We start from the raw sequence: 25,656 nt of genomic DNA on the forward strand, positions 1-25,656 counted from the left end.
AGTCGGACACGACTGAGGAACTTCACTTTCACTTTTCACTTTCATGCATTGGAGAAGGAAATGGCAACCCACTCCAGAGTTCCTGCCTGGAGAATCCCAGGGACAGGGGAGCCTGGTGGGCTGCCGTCTATGGGGTCACACAGAGTCAGACACGACTGAAGCAGCTTAGCAGCAGCAGCAGCAAGCTTTCTCATGAAGGTTATGAATCAGCTGTAAAGACTTTGTCAAATCCTAATCAGCAGACAGATACTTTAGAGGAATTTGCCTACAAAGCCACTGAGGAGAAGATGGTCACTTGTGAAGGTGGGGACCACCCTTCTGGCTGCAATGATGACTGGAGGTGAGAGGGTCCCAGTGAGGGAGGCCAGGAGGGCTCACGTGACTGCCATGAGAAGATGGGCTCAATGTAGCCAGAAAGCATTTGAATTAGGCATCTCAGACAAGGGAACGTGGAGAGGATGATGCTAAAAGTCATCAGACCCCTGCTTCCTCATTTAGTACAGATCAGATTGCTGTGAAGAGAAATATCAGGAACTTTCATTTAAAGGGCCAGGCTTGAGTGAAAGATGTGAAAGAGGAAGGAAGTTCAACCTTGCGGCTGCAAGTGCAAAGACAGGAAGAAGAATCTCAGGCTAATCTCAGGAGTCACTGCACCTGAGCTAAGTGTCACAGAACTTTCACATACCATGACTCTGAGATGCTGCGTTTATCATGCCCAGACCTAGTTGAGCAGTAATCTTCATCATTCAAAGGACTTTTATGTTCCTGTTTCAGTGAACCCTTAAATACCCATGTGAAATGGATGGGGTGGGTAATGTTATAAAGCCCACTTGATAGTAAAAAGGATGAGACTTAGATAAATTAGTTAACTAATCCTTCAGAGTCACTCGACTTGTAACTAAACTATTACCAGGACCTTGATCTGCTGTCCTCGACTTCTGAATTTAACTAACTTTCTCTTCTCCTTATTGATAAAGACATAAATTTTGAGTTATTTTCTACAAAGAAATTATCATAGTGACTTTAGCAGTCTTTATTAGCATCTCAGAAATTATATTTAAAAATTGCTTCAAAAATTAAGGAAGCCTCTATCTGACACCTTGTGTCTGAAAATCTAAGCAAACAGGCACACCAAAACATTAAATTGTGTGTCACCCTCTTCCTCTTGAATGAAGCAAAAAGATCACAAATAACATTCCTGATGATTATAATCTGTACCTCCTTTTCTAAAATACAATCTTCAATAAGCAGTCAGCTAGTCTTCCTAAAATGTACCCTATGGCAGAGATCCCATGAGTCAGACTTGTCAGCCCAATCTAGCTAATTACCCACAAGATGCAGAGCCCAAGGTCATGCTCAAGCTCCCCCAGCTGCCTTCCAGCTCACCTCGCAGCCATCCAAACAAGAGCCCAGTATTTGAGCTCCGGCAGCCTTGACGCTCAAAGCAAGTCATTTTACTCCTACACCTGAATTTGAGCCAAATTCCTAAAAAATGCAAGGAAAGTTTCAAATGTGTACTCCTCAAGAAAGAGATTTCTCACTAATTTCTTTATCCTCAACATCAGTGTGATATCTGCAACAAAGGTGGTATTTAGGAAGAACCTGAAGTAGATGAAGGGGGAAAAAAGGGGGAAAGATGAAAGCAAGGAGAGAGGTAGGGAAGGAAAGGCAAAAGGAAGGAGCAGGAGAAGGAGAGTGAGTCAGAAGGGAAATCTACGTCCTGCAACAAGTGCAGCTGGGTCAGTTCAGCAGTCCATGTTCCTGGACTTTGTGGCAAGGCAAAGAAGTAACCGTGTCAGCTCCAGCCTACTCGCCAGTTTTCAGCCCTCAAGGATTTTTAATGAAAAACAGTTATACAAACACGTGGTCTGTGTTCACAAACACAGCCGAGAAACAAAGAAAAATGAAGACGGGGAGTTGATTCTACCCAAGAGGCATTTCACCAGGAATTCTTGGCTTACTTTCTCTCTGTGAGCTATGCCCACCGCAGGAGACATCATCATGGCAAAACAGAGATCCAAAAAAAGGAAAAAAAAAGGAAACCCACCAGGCCTTGTGGAGTCTGGTTTCCAGTTGCACTCTTTTTGGGCCATGTTTACTGAGCAGATGGTGGAGGTCCTGATTCTTCCAGGGACAAGCATATCTTCTCTGTAAGTTTTTCTGCCAATCTGCCCCCATGACTATGCTGATGCTGTCATCTGGAGCCAAACAGATCCCAGGAGATACTTTCTCTACTATGGCTTACACAGATTTTTTTGCCTCACACATTCATTTTGCAATTATTTCTTGATTGTTTGCCATCCATCAGGCACTCTGCATTATTACTCATCCCTTCCTGTGCAACAGCATCACGGGGGAAAGCAGAAGTCTGTGGCTGTGAGTGATGCCTCCCAGTGGCCTTTTGCTCATTTGGAATCTCCTTGGACTTCTCCCCAGGTACCTGTGGAGGGCAGGCAGAACCCTTGAACCCACTGGAAACTAGTTCTACGATGGCTCCTAATATACAAAGTCAAAAGTCTTCCCTGGATTTCAGGGCTTATGTTATTCAGCAGCACAAGCCTAGCCCCTCCCTTGCTGCACTGGAGTGCCAAGTCCCTCTCAGTCTTCTGGACCCTCTTTTCATGTCAAGGTCGCTGATATCCCATATGGTGGCTTTGTAAGAATTTAGAAACAAGTATTCCTTCCTGAAGACTTTTTGTTCCATCTGATGCAAGATTGGTCAGAATAGATAATTTTGCTAGAACAAAACATTTAACTCTTATCTTCCCGAAAATTCTCATAATAATATACACGTGCCCTCCACCATGTGAATGTGCCTCTTCAGATTTTGTGTCTTTGTGTATGTATGACAGTACACAGTGGTACTATGTGTTGCCTTTTGGTTGAGTGGCTCCATTTCTCATTCTTTCCATACAATTTCTCTGATTCACATCCCAAGTCTTCCACAACTATTTCCCTAATTGCTTATTCATACATTCCACAATTATTACTAGGCCCTGGGAATACAGCTGTAAACATGATGGGTGAGGTCTCTGCTTTCATAGGGAGGGACTATACACAAATATTTGTGAACAAATAATTACAGAAAGGGAAAAGGCAAAAAAGAAGATAAGTGTGATGGGCTTGCATGCAATAGGAGGACTTCATAGGAGGGTTCAGAAAGCTCATTCTGAACAGCTGTTACTTGAATGATGAGAAGTCAGTCATGCAAGGATTTGGGGATGAATATTCCCTGGTGGCTCAGGGGACACAGGAGATGCGGATTCGATCCCTGAGTCGGGAATATCCCCTGGAGGAGGGCATGGCAGCCCATTCCAGTATTCTTGCCTGGAAAATCCCATGGACAGAGGAACCTGGCAGGTTTTAGTCCTGGGGGCTGCAAATTGTCAGACATGACTGAGCAACTGAGCATGAGCATCCCAGTCAAAAGAAAGAGCAAGGATAAATGCTGTGGGGCAGGACTGTGTTTGGCAAGTTCAGGGGCCAGAAAGGATGACCACTATAGGGAGAGTGGTAAAAGTGAAATAAAGTCAAGAGGTAGGCAGGGCCCAAGGCATATGAGGTTTCATAGCTGTATGAAGGAGTTTGGATTTTATTCTAGGATTTAAACAGAATTTAAACAAAGTAATATCATCTGATTTAACTGTTTTAGAAATCCTTCTGTCTGTTCTGTGGAAAATGAATTGTAGGAGCTAGAATGGATCAGGAAAACTAGTTAGATGTGGAGAAGTCTGTCTAATGTATAAGGATTCTTTCTGACTCTGCCTCACCAGTGATCCTCACCATGCATATGGTTCTGTGTCCCTAGTTGCAAACAGTAGGCTCCACTTTAAGCTGAAAAGGGATTAATTTTAGATTTTAAGTAATTCCCAGAATTTAGAAAGAGGCTGAAGAAGCAGTCTTGAGATCAAGCTGTCTCAAACCATACAGGAGGACCAACTTGGGGAGGATACTGTGCAAACTGGTTTGCTGAACTCTGAAAGCTGGAGCTCAAATAACCTGTAGCCTCTGGCAGTGAGGCCACTCCTGTGTCAAGACAGCCATGGGACATTGGTGTCCTTGCTGTCTCCATTGCACAGATAGGGGCCCAGTGGTTAGAGGTGGGAATTGGGCTCCACCAGGAACTAAGGTGGAGCAGGCAGTTTCTTCCCAAGACTTTAGAAAGCCTGGGAGTCAGAGGTGGGAGGTCAGCCAGAGCTTGCATAAACAAGCATAAGTCCATATACCATGAAGATCAAGGCTGGATGCCAAGACCAAGGAAACCAGAAATATAGGACAAGTCTGTGGTCATAACCCTAAGTGGTTGGGCTGAGAATGTGACATCCAATTGACAGGACAAGGCCAAGCTAAAACACTGCCACAGCCACATTCTGGACTGGAATAGCCTCTCCTTTACAGATTTTCTGCCAGTGGCTGCACAGTTCATTTTTTACTATTTATTTATTTCACTGCATTGGGTCTTAGCTGCAGCATGTGGCATCTTCGGTCTTTGGTGCAGCATATGGGTTCTTCTTCTTTTCTTTTATTTTTTTAAAGTTGCTACATGCAGGATCTTTTTAAAAAACTTGCATCGGAAGAATCAATATAGTGAAAATGAGTATACTACCCAAAGCAATTTACAAATTCAATGCAATCCCTATCAAGCTACCAGCCACATTTTTCACAGAACTAGAACAAATAATTTCAAGATTTATATGGAAATACAAAAACCTCGAATTGCCAAAGCAATCTTGAGAAAGAAGAATGGAACTGAAGGAATCAACTTGCCTGACTTCAGGCTCTACTACAAAGCCACAGTCATCAAGACAGTATGGTACTGGCACAAAGACAGACATATAGATCAATGGAACAAAATAGAAAGCCCAGAGATAAATCCACACACCTATGGACACCTTATTTTGACAAAGGAGGCAAGAATATACAATGGAGTAAAAGACAATCTCTTTAACAAGTGGTGCTGGGAAAACTGGTCAACCACTTGTAAAAGAATGAAAGTAGATCACTTTCTAACACCGCACACAAAAATAAACTCAAAATGGATTAAAGATCTAAATGTAAGATCAGAAACTATAAAACTCCTAGAGGAGAACATAGGCAAAACACTCTCCAACATAAATCACAGCAGGATCCTCTATGATCCACCTCCCAGAATTCTGGAAATAAAAGCAAAAATAAACAAATGGGATCTAATTAAAATTAAAAGCTTCTGCACAACAAAGGAAAATATAAGCAAGGTGAAAAGACAGCCTTCTGAATGGGAGAAAATAATAGCAAATGAAGCAACTGACAAACAACTAATCTCAAAAATATACAAGCAACTTATGCAGCTCAACTCCAGAAAAATAAACGACCCAATCAAAAAATGGGCCAAAGAACTAAATAGACATTTCTCCAAAGAAGACATACGAATGGCTAACAAACACATGAAAAGATGCTCAACATCACACAGTATTAGAGAAATGCAAATCAAAACCACAATGAGGTACCACTTCACACCAGTCAGAATGGCTGCAATCCAAAAATCTGCAAGCAATAAATGCTGGAGAGGGTGTGGAGAAAAGGGAACCCTTCGACACTGTTGGTGGGAATGCAAACTAGTACAGCCACTATGGAGAACAGTGTGGAGATTCCTTAAAAAATTGCAAATAGAACTGCCTTATGACCCAGCAATCCCACTGCTGGGCATACACACCGAGGAAACCAGAATTGAAAGAGACACATGTACCCCAATGTTCATCGCAGCACTGTTTATAATAGCCAGGACATGGAAATAACCTAGATGTCCATCAGCAGATGAATGGATAAGAAAGCTGTGGTACATATACACAATGGAGTATTACTCAGCAGTTAAAAAGAATTCATTTGAATCAGTTCTGATGAGATGGATGAAACTGGAGCCGATTATACAGAGTGAAGTAAGCCAGAAAGAAAAACACCAATACAGTATACTAACACATATATATGGAATTTAGGAAGATGGCAATGACGACCCTGTATGCAAGACAGGAAAAAAGACACAGATGGGTATAACGGACTTTTGGACTCAGAGGAAGAGGGAGAGGGTGGGATGATTTGGGAGAATGGCATTCTAACATGTATACTATCATGTAAGAATTGAATCGCCAGTCTATGTCTGATGCAGGCTACAGCATGCTTGGGGCTGGTGCATGGGGATGACCCAGAGAGATGTTATGGGGAGGGAAGTCGGAGGGGGGGTTCATGTTTGGGAACGCATGTAAGAATTAAAGATTTTAAAATTAAAAAAATAAAAAAATAAAAAAAATAAAAATAAAAAAATTTAAAAAAATAAATAAATAAAAACTTGCAGCATGCAAACTCCTAGATTTGGCATGTAGAATCTAGTTCCTTGTTCAGTTCAGTTCAGTTCAGTTGCTCAGTCATGTCCAACTCTTTGCGACCCCATGAATCGCAGCATGCCAGGCCTCCCTGTCCATCCCCAACTTCCAGAGTTCACTCAGATTCTTGTCCATCGAGTCAGTGATGCCGTCCAGCCATCTCATCCTCTATCGTCCCCTTCTCCTCCTGCCCCCAATCCCTCCCAGCATCAGACTCTTTTCCAATGAGTCAACTCTTCACATGAGGTGGCCAAAGTACTAGAGTTTCAGCTTTAGCATCATTTCTTCCAACGAAATCCCAGGGCTGATCTCCTTCAGAATGGACTGGTTGGATCTCCTTGCAGTCCAAGGGACTCTCAAGAGTCTTCTCCAACACCACAGTTCAAAAGCATCAATTCTTCAGTGCTCAACCTTCTTCACAGTCCAACTCTTACATCCATACATGAGACCAGGGATCAAACCCAGGTCACCTGCATGGAGAGTGCAGAGTTTTAGCCACTGGACTACCAGAGGAGTCCTGCCTCACACAGTTCTTACTCCCTTCATTCCAATGCAAATATTCTTCAGCCTCACCAGGATCTTCTATGTTGATATGACTCTACTTTCTCCCATTTTGTTTCCTATTCAACACAGACCCTTAGACCATCAGTCTTTACCTATTTACCCATGCTTTTCTTTGAAACCTTCATCTCTGGATATTTCTTTCAAGCATACTTACGTTGAAAAAAATCTCAGAGAAAGACATTTGCCTGCCTAGTATCTCAAATGATGGCTCCCCAACTTTCCTCTGGGGAGTTTCCCCAGCAACCATTTTGTCTATGAAGCCACAGGGCTCAAGCCTTCAATGCACTACATTCATTCTGACCCTGGTGATAGATTCAGGAGTAGATACATGACTCAAGCCAATCAGGCCCAATCAGAGTGGATGCCAGGGCTTTTGTTGAAAGGATCAGGAATAGTGAGGACTTTTCTGCTGGAGTCAGAATGGTCTGTTTCAGCATGGAGCCAACCCACAGGGAACAGAGCTGAGAAACAACAGATCCTAGTGACATCATTTGATCCTGTACCAGATTTATTGATGACAGCCTTGCATTTGTATTTTCAGTTCTTCAGCTAACACAGCCACTATTTAAGCCAATTTGGGTTGGGTTGTTTGTGACTTGCAATCAGATAAATTCATTCTTAATTAAGTCTCCTGGATCATTCTTGCCATTTTGCTTCTCTTCTTTCAGGATGGTTAATGAATGTACATGTATGCTCAGGCGCTTCAGTCGTGTCCGACTCTGTGTGACCCCATGGACTGTAGCCCTCCAGGCTCTTCTATCCATGGGATTCTCCAGGCAAGAACACTGGAGTGGGTTGCTACTTCCTCCTCCAAGGGAAATTCCCAACCAAGGGATTGAACTCACATTTCCTGCATCTGCTGTACTGCAGGCCAATTCGTTACTGCTGAGCTACTGGGGAAGCCCAGTTAATGACTACCTTGCTCTAAATATGTGATCTCTAATTACTATTCTAAACCCACCTCAAAATTCCACCTCACATTCTCAGTAACATAGTCACTTTTGTATAAATGATTGCTCCCAACTTTCACTACTCTCCTCAAGCATCCACATTATTCTCTTTATACTTATCAAAGGGATTGTCTGCTGACCCAGTAACCAAATCGAAGCTTCCTTTATTTTCCCAGTCTTGCACTTACAAAGGCCACCAGCAACTAATAACAATTGTTGGGGCACTCTATAAATGTTGCTTAAAGAAGACTCTCTTTCCCCCTTGTATCTAAGAAGCTGTATGAACTTTGTTTATTTTATAACCCAAGACCTAGTATAGCATCTGGAAGATCATGACATCTGGTCCCATCACTTCATGGTAAATAGATGGGGAAAAAGTGGAAACAGTGATAGATTTTATTTTCTTGGGCTCCGAAATCACTAAGGAGTGTGACTGCAGCCATGAGATTAAAAGATGCTTTCTTCTCGGAAGAAAAGCTATGACGAACCTAGACAGCATAGAGACATCACTTTGCCAACAAAAGTTCGCATAGTCAAAGCAATGGGTTTTCTGTAGTCCTGTACAGATGTGGGAGTTGGACCATAAAGAAGGCTGAGCACTGAAGAATTGATACTTTTGAACTGTGGTACTGGAGAAGACTCTTGAGAGTACCTTGGATAGCAAAGAAATCAAATCAGTCAATTCTAAAGGAAATCAACCTTCAATATTCATTGGAAGGACTGACCCTGAAGCTGAAGTTCTGATACTCTGGCCGCATGATGTGAAGACTGACTCATTGGAAAAGCCCTTGATGCTGGGAAAGACTGAATGCAAAAGGAGAAGAGGGCTCAGAGGATGAGATAGTTAGGTAGCATCACCAGCTCAATGGGCATGAATGTGAGCAAACCTGCGGAGATAATCAAGAATAGGGAAGCCTAGTATGTGGCAGTCCATGGGGTTGCAAAGAAGCGGACATAACTTATTGACTGAACAACAACAAAATATATACTATATTTTATATATAATGGAATATTACTCAGTCATAATAATAATAAAATCTTGTCATTTGTGACGTGGAAGGACCTAAAGGGTTTTATACTAAGTGAAATAAGGCAGATAGAGAAAGATAGACAATGTATGATTTCACTTGCATGTAGAATCTAAAAAAGGAAGACACACAAACAAAACAAAAACACACTCATACACAGAGAGAAGGAACTGGTGGTCGCCAGAAGGGAGGGGGTGGAAAAATAGGAAAAAGAGATTATAAAAGGTACAAATTTTCAGTTTCAGAATTATGTCATGAGGATGTAATATACAGCAAAGGTGAATAGAGTCAATAATATTGCAATAATTTTGTATAGGAACAGATGGTTACTATACTTCAAATTTTTAAAAAAATAAATGTTTGCTTTTCTTAATGTGGCCCAAATTATGGATTGAGGTCCTAATAATCTGTAGTATCTATTGAACTAAAAGCTGAACTGCCTAAGCTATACTTTATAAAAGCAAAGAAGCATTCGGAATCAAAATGTTATCATATGCCTCTAACCTCTCCCTCATTTGCGCCCTGTCTGAATGTTCTCTAGGGTTCTTTCCATCTGCAGCAGGATGTGAGATATCTAAGGGGATGACTGTCAAGCCTAAGGCAGGTCTTCACCCACTTTGATTCACACGCCACCTTTGCTTCATTAGAAATGCCCTTGACAGCGATGGAAAGAAAGGAAACATACGGCCATTTCAATTGCTGTGGGCTGCAATATATATACCTGGAAATGTGGGAAGAAGGTCTCTGATGGGGAATGCGGCTCAGTTGAATCACTTTGGTTTAAAGGGTAGCAAGGCACAGAAGTGGAGTCAGTATTACTCCTGCTTTAGGAAGGAGGGAACGGAAACTGCCCTGGCTGAGAGAACCTGTGGCCGGGGTGAACTCTGGTTACAGCTACAGATTACTAACTACTCTGCAGAACTGGACAGCCCCTACCAAAACTTTGCAGGAACTGCTGACACATTGCTTCATTTCTAAGGTTTTTACATCCACATATGCCTTTGATCTTACAACAATTAAAGTAACATAAAAAGAGGAGTTTCATTTACTTTATTTCAATTGGAGGTTATTTCCCAAAATTTTAATGAAAAAGCAAACAGAAACAACCCAAACTTTGCATGACTGGGAAATGTAGTTTTTACCAAAGGTGTCGTCTTCAGGAACGTAAGGTTAGATGTACTTTAGAGGGTTTTCGGGAATTTTCAGCCATAATGATGTCATAGTTTCAAAGTCCAGTTCAGCTGCTCAGTCGTGTCCAACTCTTTGAGGCCCCATGGACTGCAGCACTCCAGGCTTCCCTGTCCATCACCAACTCTTGGAGTTTACTCAAATTCATGTCCATCGAGTCAGTGATGTCATCCAACCATCTCATTTTCTGTCACCCTCTACTCTTCCTGCCTTCAATCTTCCCCAGAATCAGGGTCTTTTCCAATGAGTCAGTTCTTTGCATCAGGTGGCCAAAGTATTGCAGCTTCAGCTTCAGCATAAGTCCTTCCAATGAATATTCAGGACTGATTTCCTTTAGGATGGACTGGTTGGATCTCCTTGCAGTCCAAGGGACTCTCTAAGTCTTCTCCAACACCACAGCTCAAAGCATCAATTCCTCAGTGCAAAGCTTTCTTTATGGTCCAACTCTCACATCCATATAAGATCACTGGAAAAACCATAGCTTTGACTAGATGGACCTTTGTCAGCAAAGTAATGTCTCTGCTTTTTAATATGCTGTCTAGGTTGGTCACAGTTTTCTTGCAAGGAGCAAGTGTCTTTTAATTTCATGGCTGCAGTCACCATCTGCAGAGATTCTGGAGCCCAAGAATATAAAGTCTGTCCCTGTTTTCATTGTTCCCCATCTATTTGCCATGAAGTGATGGGACTAGATGCTGTGATCTTAGTTTTTTGAATGTTGAGTTTTAAGCCATCTTTTTGACTCTCTTCTTTCACCTTCATCAAGAGGCTCTTTGGTTCCTCTTCACTTTCTGCCATGAAGGTGGTATCATCTGCATATCTGAGGTTATTGATATTTCTCCGGGCAATCTTGATTTCAGCTTGTGCTTCATCCAGTCTGGCATTTTGCATGATGTATCCTGCATGGAAGTTAAATAAACGGGGTGACATATACATCCTTGACGTACTCCTTTTCCAGTTTGGAACCATTCAGATGTCAGCACATTGCAGAACAACAGCCTTTGTTGTAAGGTTCTACAGAGTAGAATCTCACCTCTCCTGGGAAAACAGAAAGCAGGGGAATATTCATGTTCCTGCAGGCGCACTTTGTGACAATTCACCCTGCCCACCTTCTCTTCACTTGTTATAAAATTAGACCAGCCCTTCCTTGCAGTGTGGACAGTACAGACTGCCACATGATAGAGGACACCCATGTAGGCTGGGAGAAATTCATGCCAGCCTCCTCTGGAACAACGGTAACAACTAATATTCAAACCCATTGAATACATGAAAAACAGAACAGACCACTCACTTTTGAAGAGGGAAATACCAATAATCAAACTCCATACTAATTTCACATGAATAAATAATAGTGACTATGTACCATTTTCAGAATGGTCCCCCTGGGTGGGTTGTGCTAAATCTTAAAAAGTTTCCTAGTATTTTATCCTTTAGACACAGTTGTTTCTTCTCTTTGCTGACAAAACCTATGACATACTTAAAAAAAAAACAAGGCATAGTCTTTTCTGATCAAAGACTAAAATTCATTGCATTTGTATTTATTGCATTCACAAACAACAGACGTAAATTTGTTTTGAATATGTCAATAGAGCCTGAAATACTCATATAGATTTAAAGTAAATAACAATACTCTATGAAAAATGTAAAAAACTGAAATTATTTTCCACACTATGAAACTAAATATGCTTGAAAAGAAAAGAGAATGTTGTAAATGGTGCTGCTGTGAACATTGGGGTGCATTTGTCTTTTCAAGTTGGAGTTTTCATTTTTTCTGGATGTATGCCCAGAAATAGGATTTCTAGATCATATGTTAGCTCTATTTTTAGTTTTTTGAGAAACCCCCATGCTGTTTCCAATGGAGGCCTTCACCCATTTAAACTCCCACTAACAGTGTATAGGGTTCCCTTTCTCAACACCCTCTCCAGAACTAATTATTAGTGTTCATGGTGTGTACTCAGTCATGTCCAACTATTTGTGATCCCATGGACTGAAGCCTGCCAGACTTCTCCATCCATGGGATTCTCCAGGCAAGAGTACTGGCGTGGGTGGCCATTTCATACTTCAGGGGATCTTCCTGACCCAGGAACCTAACTCACATTTCCTGTGTCTCCTGCATTGATTGGCAGGTGGATTCTTTACTGCTGAGCCACCCAGGAAGCCCATTAATATTCATAGCAGCACTATTTACAAGACAAGACATAAAAGAAAACTAAGTACCCATCAACAAATGAATGGATAAATAAATAAATAAATGGTAGATGAATTGATGTGGTATGTATTTACAATGGAATATTCTTGGCCATAAGAAAGAATGAATTATTGCCATTTGCAGCAACATAGATGAACCTAGAGATTATCATACTATTAAGAGAGAATTAAGAGAGAAATTAAGGAATTAAGAAATTAATTAAGGAATTAAGAGAGAAATAAAAATATATATGGTATCACTTTTATGTGACATCTAAAAAAATAATATAAATGAATTTACTTACAAAACAGAAATAGATTCACAGATGTAGACGATACACTTATGGTTACCAAAGGGGAAAGGTTTAGAAGGAGATATTTTTCTAAAAAAGAAAAAAAAAAAAGGTTTATTTGTTCATGTTACAAAGAAAAAAATATCCTTTGGAACTGAAAACAAATTTTTAAAAAACTGACTCAGGAAAAGGAGGAAGAACAAGAACTATGCAAACACCATTTGGTGATACTACTTCAAGCATATAACCTTAGAAACAACTTTCAGCTTAGTAATATTTATTACATGCCAACTAAATACCTGGGATTATGCCCAGCCTCAAGACTAGAGAGATGACTAAGACAGGACCTTTGCTCTCAATAAGCTCCTACAAGACTCCCCCTTTCTTCCTACTCCTGGGTCTCGTTAAAGCCAGTAACCACTTCTTCCTCTATTCCCTCCTATATCCTGTCATATTTCCATTCTAGCTTCAATTTTTTTTTTTTTTTTTTTTTTGGCAACTGTGGTTAGCTTTTATTATCAGGCAGAAAGAGCTCTTCTCTAGTTTGAAATTTACCAGGATGTTCCTCGCCTAGTGAGGTATATCACTCTATTTATATGCAAAATCTTTCTCTGTTTCTCCATCTGACTTCATCTAGTCATGACCACTTTTTTCCTAAATCTAAATGCCTTCCCCAATCAGAATTCACCTTCTTCATCTCCTTTCCACCATATCTATGAACAATAAAGCTAATGTACTCAGTGGCCTGGTTTTCTTCTTTCCATTCCCAAAGCTCACTCTTTGCTTCTGTGCTACCAAAGTTTGGAATTACTGCATGCTCCACATCTCCCAGACTTCTATTCTCTTGTTTCAGAGTATCCTCCCTGCAGTCAGCAGAAGGGAGAAATTGCCTACCACCTGGATCCAAGAGAAATACCTTTTCCTTGCCAAATGAGTTGAAAAACAAATACCTCCAAACAAAATCAAATCATTTTAGGGGCAGGATTTAACCAAGGGGGAGCACCCATTCTTTCCTGCTCCTAAAATCAGGCACATAACTCAGGAGGCATAGACTTTCCCTTTCTCTGTTGTATCATCTGAGTTCCCTAAGCCCTCACTTCCCCATGACTACAGTGAGATTACAACAATGAAACAAAGATACTCTCACTCTCAATCTTCAAGAAAGTTGAGGTACTTGAGATTCTTCCCATATAGCTGTGAGAAGACACAAGCTTTGGCTAACAAATGCCTGCCCTGCCCTTCACCACTTTTCTGTTCTGCTCTGAACCACAGTAATGCTGATTTTCATTGCTGTCATTAAAAAAGGAGCAGTTATGCTGATGGCTTATGGCATCCCTGTCAGGGCCTCTGCCTTGGCCGTCGACTGTCCAGGGCAGGTCTCCATACCCAAGGCCCTAGAGCTCCATTTCTGACATGTATGACACTGTTGCTGAAGCCGGGAGAGAGAGCTGATTCTGATCAACATCCGCACTGCGTCTGCTTACTCTTCCCTCCCTATACTCCTACCACTTCAGGGACACGTACGTCAGCAACAAGAGAGCTGTCTCCTGTTTCTGCTGGCACTGTTCTGCTGATATCTTGGGCTCTCAATAGCCCATGGAGATTCTAGCAAACCAATCTTTCTGGTTGCTTTTTACTTTAATTGCAGCTCCCTAAACCTAGGACTCACATGTTAATCGATAGCTGATGGATCGACTGAGTGATTAACACTTGAATTTAAAACTTCTATTCCATTTCTGCACTTCTCCAGCCCACCCTTTAGCTAAACCCATTCTGCTAGATTCTCTTTTTCCTTAGAGTGAATTCTGCATCTCACATAAACAAAACTTTGGCAGACCTGTCCTGCCATTCCTCCTAACCATGTCTAAATGAAATACTAAAAGTCCATTAAAAAGTGCAGGGGAGAACCTAGCTATGGATGAGTGAACGAGAATCAGCACATGAGTCCAGGAAAAAGGCATCCTCTGATAACATCTTTCAGATGCATTTGGCCTAACAGTGATTCTCAACTGATGAGCTGCTTCAGAAGAAAATAAATTAGAAAAGTCACTAATGAGAACACTGTTTGTTCTTCCAGCTGTTTGTTTCTTCTGAATAAGAGCTTTATGCCTTAATTACAGCTCATAGTGACTGCCAGTGACTATTATTGCACAATTTCTTAGAATTTACTCTCCCATGATCGTAAACAGTCAATATTTCCACAGAACCAAAGTTCTCATTGTTGGTTAGAGGCTTATTTAAAGTTAATAACTGAGCTTCACAACAGCACCACAAGCTCAGTATGCAAACTGACTTCCTAATGCCTATTCTTTCAGGTAGATATTTGCAGGAGAGACAAACCCTTACATAATTTGCAGATCCTTAGGAGTTCTGGGATTCTTCCAAGCTGCTTACCTACTGTGTTCATTCAAATACCGCTTTCTCTATTTCCTAGGAGAATTTATTTCCCCTGAAGATTTTCTCAAAAGATATATTTCTTTCTTACAGGGAGTCCTGTTGCTTATGTAAACCATCTTCACTTTTCTTTGGTCAAGCTGTGTAAAGCAGGCTATATCTGTTTCTAATTGTTTTCTTACTCTTGGCTTTGAACACTTTAAGCTGGTGCACTCTTTAAATCCCTTCTGCCCTAGGAGTGTAGCATTGCTAATGCAAACCATGACCAGCCCTTTGGACCAGTTTTTATCTGCTCGGGAATATCTTGATCAGAGATGGGAATTCTTATATCCCACTTGTGTAACCTTGGATATAATTTGATTTGATTCTATTAGACCAAGTTCATGGTAGACTGTCTTCTGTGCTACCCTGATTTTATTACACTTTCCATGTGCTAGTGGTTCCCAACAGCACCACACCTAACCTTTCCTCTGAGGACATCTCTTCGGTAATTTATCATAAAATTGCACATGGACTGTGCTTGGGTATCTTTGTTCAGCTTTCTCCTTATCATGATTACTACCCCAGTCTGCAGACATCCAAATCAAGAAAACAAATAGAAGGGGAAACCCCACAGAACTAGGAATTAAGAGTCTTTTATAAATATTGTTTATGAGAAAGAATTAAAGGTAAAGAGTTAAAGGTAATTCTCCCCCCAAAGTTTTACTTGAATGTAGTAAATGTGAGGACTCTTGAAGTTTTATATTTTAACCATATGAAGGCTTTTAATTTCTCTGGGCTTTAGCTTCCTTCTGTGGAAAATCAGAATGGTACTATCTGCCCTAAGATCTCTTAGGATTAGAATTATAAGAGATGATTGCACGAAGATAATTTCAAAATGTATAGAACACCACTCACATGTAATTTGGTAATATTATCACTAAAAGGACAAACATAACATTGCTAGGAGAAAAAGTTTATTTTCTCATTACGTGATTTCCACTTAATTCTCAGGATCAGCCTTCTGATAAACAGAATAGACAATTCTTGTGTGGTGAAATTCTGAGAGACTTGGACCGCATCTCAGACTGAAAAGATGCTTTTGCCATCTGCTCATCGATATATGAAATTCAATCAATCAATCACCAAGGACACATTTGTTAGAGATGAGGCTGGCAAAGAGAAACTTTTGAAAGAGAGAAATTTACATGGATTCAAAACTATGATGCTAATTAAAAATTGGTTCTAGAACACATCCTAGGAGCAGGTTTTGATGTTAAGGAGGGGGCTGATCCTTGCTTGGTATACCAGTCTTCTAAAGGAGATGTATCCTGGATTTCTCTGGGAAGTTTCTCACCTCCTGGTCATTAGTTCATTATTAAAATGGCAGGGAAAGGTGGTAAAACACAATTATCTCCCATGATCACAGTTGACCATTGGCCAACTGTACCCCCATCCAATACATACAATACATCCAATACAGGGGATGTAGGTCCACAAGCTGGGTGGGGATATTCAAAATGCTCTTGCCACGATCACTGTGAATCGCAGAATGCCAGAAATAGAAAGTCATTTGAGAGACTATAATGAAGGACTCAGCAACACAAATATCTACAGGGGTTACATAGGTAATATAGAGAAGTGAATCAGGTGGTATAAAGCAACAGGGAGTGATAGCGTCTGTGGCAAAACAAAGAGAGAATGTCATGTGTCTTATAGCATTTAAATTCCCATTTAATTAAAAGTTGTATTGATCAAACCAACGATATCCACAGAGTGACATGTTTGTCCCCAGCTGCCAGTCCTGACCCAACTCGCTTGTGATAAAGGTGACCCAGCTGCAGTCCCATGAGCACATGAGGCATGAGTTACCATGGCTCAGCCTGATGGGTAAACTTCAAACTTATACCCCTCCCAGGGAACCCCAGTTTTTCCTGGGTGCTTCACGGCTTTCTGTCTTTAGTCAGCCTCTGCTGTCTGCTCTGCTCTTAGCCTCTTTCTCATGTCTCTATCTCCTCATAGACTACTGACCTCAAACCTGGTGAAGAAACATTACTATGGCTAACACGGAGCCTACCCTTGTGGAAACACCATTGTCTATTCCAAGGATGTTACCCAAGTGCTCTCAATGCCACCATTTCCCCAGGCTGCAGAGAGAGGAGGATACTTCTCTGTCCAACTCAATGCTGCACTTCAGCAAATGGACCCCAAAGCCACGCTGGGTGAGCCCAGAATAGCAGAAGCCCTCCTGTGAAAACAGCCCCATTGCTTGCTTCTTTTCTCTATGTACATCTCTCATGCTCAACTCTAAAACAAATACACAAACACTATCCATCTCTGCCAGAAAGAGCCACAGTGCAGGCACAGTGCAAACAGTGCCAAGAGACATTTTCCCCACGCAGCCCACTACCAAATAAGAGCAAATCTGCAAAGACATTGTTTTGACTAAAATATACACGAGTTTACATTAACAAAAAGAATCCAGCTTCTTTGTTTAAAGCCTCAGCATTAAGAAAACTGTCAAGTCAGTGTAGTGAATCAAAATTTGATTTACATCTGTGCAGCTCAAGGGCCTATTTAATTGATCCTGCCAGAGCAGAGGATTAGGCTTCTCTAGGAAGTATTGAGTAATCTTCAGTAAGACTGACAAATTCTGGCAGTTTTCAAATGAAATGTTTCAGCTTCTACCCATAATACCTTAAAAAAATCTTGGGGTTGAGTTTTAATCAGCATATTTGATATATTTCCATGAAGATATTGAGACTCCAGGAGATGCATCTGCAAATGTACCACCAAGAGAGTGAAAACACAACCCCCAAAATGAGAGAAGATACTTGTAAATGATATATCTGATAAAGGATTTCTATCGAGAATATGTAAAGAAATCTTGCAACTCAATGATAAAAATATAGCTAACTCAGGAGAACAAGATGGCAGAGGAGTAGGTAGATGTGGAATACATCTCTCTCCATGAATACCTCAGGAATACACCTTTCAGACACAGAAGTGCAGGCAGAACACCAGCGGAGAACAGACAGGAGTACCTGACCAGCAGAAAAGAATACATAGAACCATACAAAACTTGGTAAGACAAGGAACTAGGGGCGAAAATAGGAGTGTTAGTAGGATTCGACCTGCCCTCGGCCAATGGGGAGACTGAAGCAGGGGGTCCAATCCCCACATCAGGGCAATTGTCTGAGTCAGAGGAAAACGTTTAAGGCTGAGAGTGAAACAGGTGATCTGTGGCAGCTTAAGTAGAATGAGACTCAGGCAGCCCTTGCTGCAGCCATATGTACCTGGACAGGGACGCAGGTCCCATGGAAGGCACAGTGGCTGGGAACTGGAGTTAGGGATTGTGGAGTAATCCCAGGCAAGGGGTGCTGTTGACTGCAGAGAGACAGATCAAGGGGATGAGAGAGAGGAGATTGTGGTGGGAAATGCCTGTGGAGGAAATGCCTGTGGAGGAAAGCCAAGCAGCCATGGAAGCAAGGCAAATACTGCTGAGTCATGCAAAGGGGGTGGAGCCATCACCATGGTCTCTCTCCCCCCACACACCAGCATCAGCAGCTGAAAAATAGAAAAGCTGGCCCATCAAATGCCTGACACACTGACCTACAGAGTTGGACCCCAGCCAGGGGAGCCCCTCAATGTGTCTGATGCACCAAATAACAGAGAAGGACCCCAGGTGAGGGAGCCCTCTAAGTGTCTGAATGGGCGGGGCTGTGGACAAAGACTGGCCAAAGAAGCCTTCTGATCACCAGCTACAAGAGGCTTGAAAAAAGACTCTGAAAGGGCCATAATTCCTGCGATGGAGACAGTCTGTCCCTGACACTTGGTGCTGCCAGGATCCCTGCAAGCCAAGCAGCAGTGCCATCTTCATGCTCAACTCTCCCTGGGGCAGAGCTGCCACAGGTAAAAAAAGAAAAATCTTGTGCCTATGTGTGCAGGGTTGCTTTGGTAGTGTCCAGCTCTTTGCAACTCTGTAGACTGTGGCCTGCCAGGCTTCTCTGTCAGGGAAGGGTTTCTCCAGACAAGAATACTGGAGTGTATTGGCCAATAGTGGTTTCCATACCCTTATAGAGAAGTATATTTCCTGCTGCCCCAGCTGCCAACTTCCCTGAGTACCTGGTGCTGCCAGAACCCCTGCAATTCAAGCAGCTGTACCACCTCCACATCTGGCCCTCACAGGGGCAAACCCAGGTCCTCCAGGGCAGCCTCAGGAGCAAACCCCAGTGGACAACCCACATGCCGAGGTGGAAATAAAACCACAGTTGAAACCCAGGGGCAGTGTGGCTAAGGAAGAAGACCCAAAACCTTCCCGGTAGCTGTACAAGCTGCAGATTAAATCCACACGTTTAACTAGGGAGACGCTGTGTCTATGGAATATATAAAAGGTCATTGAGACCCCCCACAAAAGAAAACACACTGGTTCCAATAGCTGTGGACATTGGAGGCAAGAACATACATGAGTAGGAGCAGATTAGAATCTGAGCTGCCCCTGCAGCAGGTCCAGAGATCAGCACAGTGTTGGAAGGCATCCTAGGGAGGTGAGGTGGACTGTGACTCTCAGTGAGGAGAGGGACTCTGACAGCAGTGACTCAAGTAAAACATTTATTAGTCTTATGTTTTGACTTGTTCTGTAGATTCTTTGGATTGTTTTCTCCCCCCCCCCACCCCACCCTTTCTCCCCGCTCTGTTGTAGTTGTTGATTTTATTGGGACTATGAAATCTAATTAAGCTTTTGAGCTTTTAAAGTTTTATTCAGTCACATTTTTATTGTTAAAAACTCTGCCTCTACATTGGGCTTTTGCAGTTCGGTGGAGTTCTCCTTTTATTTTATTTTTTTATTTTTTTCTTTCTTCATTTTTTTTTCTTAACTCTTTTTAAAATATTTAATTTGTAATTTTCTCAAGCTTATTATGTTTTTTGTACATTTATTCCTTTGTTTGCCTTTCCTACTATTCTTTTTCCCTTGCAGTTAATCTTTAATGTATATAAATCTTCTTCATCTACCTTTATTTAAATTTGCATACCTACTCTTTCTTTCTTTCTTTCTTTCCTTTCCACTCAACATATTTGTTAGTTTTGTTTTCATTGCTTTATTCCCCACTTGGCACCTTGCTCTAGTTTTGTTTTCCAGTTTGTGCTTTAGTTAGTTTTATTCTTAATAATCTTTGTTCCTGACCAGAGATCAAGCCCTGAGCCTTTGGAGTGTGAGCACTGACTCCAAGACCCTAGACTACCAGACAACGAGCCCTCTAACTTATCAAATAGTGAGAACTCACAGAAAGGAAACCAGTTAAATACAAGACTCAGCATCACCCAACCACCAGTAGTACTCTGTGCAGGATGCCTCATCTAAGCAACAAACAAAACAAACAAACAAACAAACAAAAAATCATCAGAAGACAGGATTTTACTCCCTCATTCAGCCTTGCCCATCAGAGGAAAAACAAACAAGTAAACAAAGTGAAAGTGAAGCCACTCAGTCATGTCCGAGTCTTTGCGACCCCATGGACTGTAGCCCACCAGGCTCCTCCGTCCATGGGATTCTCCAGGTAAGAATGCTAGAGTAGGTTGCCATTTCTTTCTCCAGGGGATCTTCCCAACCCAGGGATCAAACCCAGGTCTCCTGCATTTCAGGCAGATGCTTTAACCTCTGAGCCACCAGGGAAGGCCAAACGCAGCACAAATTTCACCCTGTACAATGTTTACCCAAATCACTGGAACAAGCTTAGGAGGGCAGAAACCAAAAGGAAAAAGGAATTCAATTTTGAAGTCTGGGAAAAGGAGATCTCAAACAAAATCAGTTAAAAAAAAAAAGAAAGAAAGAAAAGAAAAGGCAGAGAAATACTACACAAATGAAGGAACAAACTAGAAACACAGATGAAGAGGAAATAGGCAAACTACCTGAAAAAGAATTCAGAATAATGATAGCAGATGATCAGAAACCTTGAAAACAAAATGAAAAAATGTGAGAATCAATTACCAAAGACCTACAAGCATTAAAGGATAAACACACAGAGACAAAAAACACAATTACTAAAATTAGAAATACTCTAGAAGGAATCAATAGCAGAATATCTGAAGCAGAAGAATGAATCAGTAAGCTGGAAGATAAAATGGTGGAAATAACTCTTGAAGATCAGAGTAAACTAAAAAGAATGAAAAGAATTGAAGATAGTCTCAGAGACCTCTTGGACAATATCGAACTCACCAACATTCAAATTATAGAGGTCTCAAAGAAGAAGAAGAGAAAAAGAAAGGGTATGAGAAATTTTTTGAGGAGATTATAGTTGAACATTTCCCCAGTATGGAAAAGGAAATAGTCAATCAAGTCTAAGAGGCACAAAGAGTCCCATATAGGATAAACCCAAGGAAAAATACCAAGACACATACTAATCAAACTGACAAAGACTAAACACAAAGGAAGAATATTAAAGAATCAAGGGAGAAGCAACAAGTAACATACAAGGGAAACCCCATATGCTTAACAGCTGATCTTTCAGCAGAAACTCTGTAGACCAGAAGGGAATGGCAGGATATATTTAAAGTACTGAAAGGGAAACATCTACAACCAAGATTACTGTGCTCAGCAAGGATTTCATTCAAAATTGATGGAGAAATAAAAAGCTTTTCAGACAAGTAAAAGTTAAGAGAATTCAGTACCACCAAACCAGCTTTACAACAAACATTAAAGGGACTTATATAGTCAAGAAATACAAGAGAAGAATAAAGATCTCCAAAATCAATCCCCAACAATTAAGAAAATGGAAATAGGAACATATATATCAATAATTATTTTAAATGTAAATGGATTAAATGCTCCAACCAAAAGACACAGACTGGCTGAATGGTTACAGAAACAAGACCCATGTATATGCTGTCTACAAGAAACCCACTTCAGACCTCAAGACACATATAGACTGAAAGTGAGAGGACTGAAAAATATATTCCATGAAAATAGGAAGCAAAAGAAAGCTGGAGTAGCAATCCTCATAACAGACAAAATAGATATTCAATAAAGAATATTACAAGAGATAAGGAAGGACACTACATAATGGTCTATGGATCAATACAAGAGGAAGACATAACAACTGTAGGTATCTATGCACCCAACATAGGAGTACCTCAATACATAAGACAAACACTAGCAGACATAAAAGAGGAAATTGACAGTAACACAATAATAGTAGGAGACTTTAACACCCCACTCACACCAATGGACAGAGCATTAAAACAGATAATAAGGAAATGTAAGTCTTAAATGATGCATTAGATGAGATGGATCTCATTGATATCTTCAGGACATTCCATCCAAATTCAGAAAAATACCCCTTCTTCTCAAGTGCACATGGAACATTCTCCAGGATAGACCACATCTTGGGTCATAAATCAAACCTCAATAAATTTAAAGAAATTGAAATCATATCAAGCATTTTCCCTGACCGTAACACTATGAGATTAGATAACAATTACAAAAAAAAAAAAAAAACTGTAAGAAACATAAACACGTGGAGATTAAACAACATGTTTCTAAATAACCAACAGGATACTGAAGAAACCAAAAGGGAAATCAAAAAATTTCTAGAAATAGTAACCCCCAAAAAAATTAGTAGAAGGAAAGAAATCATAAATTTCCAAGCAGAAAGAAATGAAAAAGAAATGAAAGAAACAATAGTAAATATTAATAAAACCAAAAGTTGGCTCTTTGAGAAGATAAACAAAATTGACAAACTTTTTGCCAGACTCATCAAGAAAAAAAAGAGAGAAGAATCATATCAACAAAATTAGAAATGAAAAAGGTGAGGTTACAACAGACAATGCAGAAATACAAAGGATTATAAGAGACTGTTATGAACAACCATATGGCAATAAAATGGATAACCTGGAAGAAATGGACAGATTCTTAGAAAAGTTCAGTCATCCAAGACTGAACCAGGAAGAAATAGAAATTATGAACAACCCAATTATAAGCACTGAAATTGAAGCTGTGATCAAAAATCTCCCCAAAAAAACAAAAGCCCAGGACTAGATGGCTTCACAGGAGAATTCTATCAAACATTTACAGAAGAGCTAATGCCTATCTTTCTAAAACTCTTTCAAAAAATTGCAGAGGAAGCAATATTTCCAAACTCATTCTATGAGGCCACCATCACCCTGATAACAAAGCAAGACAAAGACAACACACACACACACAAAAACTACAGGCCAATATCACTGATGAACATAGATACAAAAACCCTCAAAAAAAATTTAGCAAACAGAATCCAGCAACACATCAAAAAGCTCATACACCATGATTAAGTTGGGTTTATTCCAGGAATGCAAAGATTCTTCAATATATGCAAATCAATCAATGTGATATTAACCAATTGAAAGATAAAAATCATATGATAATTTCAATAGATACAGTAAAACACCTTTGACAAAATTCAGCACCCATTTATAATTAAAACTCTTCAAAAAATGGGCATAAAAAGGAACCTACCTCAACATTGGCCATATATGATAAACCTACAGCAAACCTTATTCTCAACGGTGAAAAAACTGAAAACATTCCCCCTAAGATCAGGAACAAGACAATGGTATCCACCTTAACCACTATTTGTCAACATAGTTTTGGAACTCCTAGCTACAGCAATCAGAGAAGAAAAAGAAATAAAAGGAACGCAGATTGGAAAAGAAGACATAAAGCCCTCACTGTTTGCAGATGACATGATACTGTACATAAAAAAAAAAACCTAAAGATAGTATCAGAAAATTACTAGAGCTAATCAGTGAATTTAGCAAAGTTTCAGCACACAAAATCAATGCACAGAAATCACTTGCATTTCTATATACTAACAATAAAAACTCAGAAAGAGAATTTAAGGAATCAATCCCATTCACCATTGCAACAAAAAGAATTAAATATCTAGGAATAAACTTACCTAAGGAGACAAAAGTACTGTACACAGAAAATTGTAAGATACTATAAGACATTATAAGATTTTATGAAAGATATTATAAAATTATAAAGAAAGAAATCAAAGATGATGTAAATAGATAGAGAGATATTCCATGTTCCTGGGTTGGAAGAATCAATATTGTGAAAATGACTATACTACCAAACACAATCTACAGAGTCAATGTGATCCCTATCAAATTACCAATGGCATTTTTCACAGAGCTAGAAGAAAAAATTTCACAATTTGTATGGAAACACAAAAGACCCTGAATAGCCAAAGCAGTATTGAGAAAAAAGAATGGAACTGGAGGAATCAAGCTTCCTGACTTCAGATTATACTACAAAGCTACAGTCATCAAGACAGTATGGCTCTGGCACAAAAACAGAAATATAGACCAATGGAACAAAATAAAAAGGCCAGAAATAAAGCCCTGCACCTATGGGTACCTTATTTTTTACAAAGGAAGCAAAAATATACAATGGAGCAAAGACAACCTCTTCAATAACTGGTGCTGGGAAAACTGGAAAACTACATGTAAAAGAATGAAATTAGAACACTTCCTAACACCATGCACAAAGGTAAACTCAAAATGGGTAAAAGACCTAAATGTAAGACCAGAAACTATAAAACTCTTAGAGGAAAACATAGGCAGAACACTCGATGACATAAATCAAAGAAAGAACTTCTATGACCCACCTCCTAGAGTAATGGAAATAAAAACAAAAGTAATCAAGTGGGACCTGATTAAATTTAGAAGTTTTGCACAGCAAAGGAAACTAAGCAAGCCTCAGAATGGGAGAAAATAATAGCAAATGAAACAACTGACTAAGGATTAATTTCCAAAATATACAAGCAGCTCATACAACTCAATGCCAGAAAAACAAACAACCCAATCAAAAAGTGGGAGAAAGACCTAAACAGACATTTCTCCAAAGAGGACATACAGATGGCTAAAAAACACATGAAAAGATGCTCAACACTGCTCTTTATTAGAAAAATACAAATCAAAACTACAATGAGATATCATCTCATACTAGTCAGAAAGGACCTCATCAAAAAGTCTACAAACAATAAATGCTGGAAAGGGTGTGGAGAAAAGGGAATACTCTTGCACTGTTGGTGGGAGTGTATATTGATACAGCCAATATGGAAAACAGTATGGAGATTCCTTTAAAAAACTAGGAATAAAACTACCATATGACCCAGAAATCCCACTTCTAGGCATATACCCTAAGGAAACCAAAATTGAAAAAGATACATGTATCCCATTGTCCACTGCAGCACTACATACAATAGCTAGAACATGGAAGCAACCTAGATGCCTACTGACAGATGAATGGATAAAGAACATATGTGGTACATATACACAATGAAATATTACTCAGCCATAGAAAGGAATGCATTTGAGTCAGTTCGAATGATGTAGATGAACCTAGAACCTATTTTACAAAGTGAAATGAGTCAGAAAGAGAAAGATAAATATCACAATCTAACACAAATATATGGAATCTAGAAGAATGGTACTGAAAATCTTATTTACAGGGCAGCAATAGAGAAACAGACCTAGAGAATAGACTTATGGACATGGGGAGAGGGGAGGAGAGAGTGAGATGTATGGAAAAGGTAACATGCAAACTTACATTACCATATGTAAAATACATAACCAAAGGGAATTTGCTGTATGGCTCAGGATACTCAAAACAGGGGCTCTGTATTAACCTAGAGGGGTAGGATAGGAAGGGAGATGGGAGGGATGTTCAAAAGGAAGG

The sequence above is a fragment of the Ovis aries genome, chromosome 15 (genome assembly GCF_016772045.2).
Source record: "Ovis aries strain OAR_USU_Benz2616 breed Rambouillet chromosome 15, ARS-UI_Ramb_v3.0, whole genome shotgun sequence".
Lineage (NCBI taxonomy): Eukaryota > Metazoa > Chordata > Mammalia > Artiodactyla > Bovidae > Ovis > Ovis aries.